Raw genomic sequence first — 718 nt, 5'->3', positions numbered from 1 at the left:
ATGTGATCCCTTCATATCTCTGGGATGCAAAAGAAGTCGGAGTTGTGCATTCGATCCGCTTTCCAAACAGATCTTTTCTCCTTTCCAACAAGAAGGAACAGAAGACGCCGCTTATTTGCGGTTTTACTGACCAGATACTTCAAGATTTTAATCAACCAGTTCCGCTGGTAGCTAAGCGTATGGGGCTTTGGATATGTCACCCCGTGTGTTATTGCGATTGGTCGTAGTGTTATCCTATTGCGTGCAGTGATATTTTAAAATGTATGCTTGGTGTCGCCCCTCGAGAAGGGCTACTTTCATTCCTCGATGCCACACCCTTAATCTTTCGGAACATTTCAGTTTTAAAACTCAAATTTATGATGTCATCAAGTATCAGGTCTGGAACTGCTCCATAGACAATGAATTGGGAAAGACGTTATAGATGACACAGAGCACCCAGGGGAATGTTCACTGAGTACAGTGGGGCTCGAAAGCTTGGGCACCCCAGGTAAAAATTTGTATTAATGTACATAAAAAAGCCCAAAAAAGATTGAAAAAATCTCCAAAAGGCATCACATGACAGATTAGACATTTGTATAATATGTCACAAAAAGTTAGATTTTATTTCCATCATTTACACTTTCAAAATGACAGAAAACAAAAAAATGGCATCTGCAAAAGTTTGGGCACCCTGCAGAGTCAATACCTTGTACTGCTCCCTTTGGCAAGTATCACAGCT

The 718-nt window shown here is 40.7% G+C and overlaps 1 long non-coding RNA gene across 1 annotated transcript in view; it reads left to right on the top strand.

The window, feature by feature from the left end:
* LOC116701705 (uncharacterized) overlaps positions 1-460 on the top strand; it is a 23,361-nt gene extending 22,901 nt beyond the window's left edge. Inside the window, exon 3 of the long non-coding RNA XR_004334985.1 lies at positions 377-460. This is a non-coding gene — a long non-coding RNA (uncharacterized LOC116701705). The remainder of the gene's footprint in view (positions 1-376) is intronic.
* Positions 461-718: the final 258 nt, after the last annotated feature.

This window comes from Etheostoma spectabile, chromosome 14 (genome assembly GCF_008692095.1).
Source record: "Etheostoma spectabile isolate EspeVRDwgs_2016 chromosome 14, UIUC_Espe_1.0, whole genome shotgun sequence".
Taxonomy (NCBI): Eukaryota; Metazoa; Chordata; class Actinopteri; order Perciformes; family Percidae; genus Etheostoma; species Etheostoma spectabile.
This window is presented reverse-complemented; position numbering and strand designations above follow the sequence as displayed.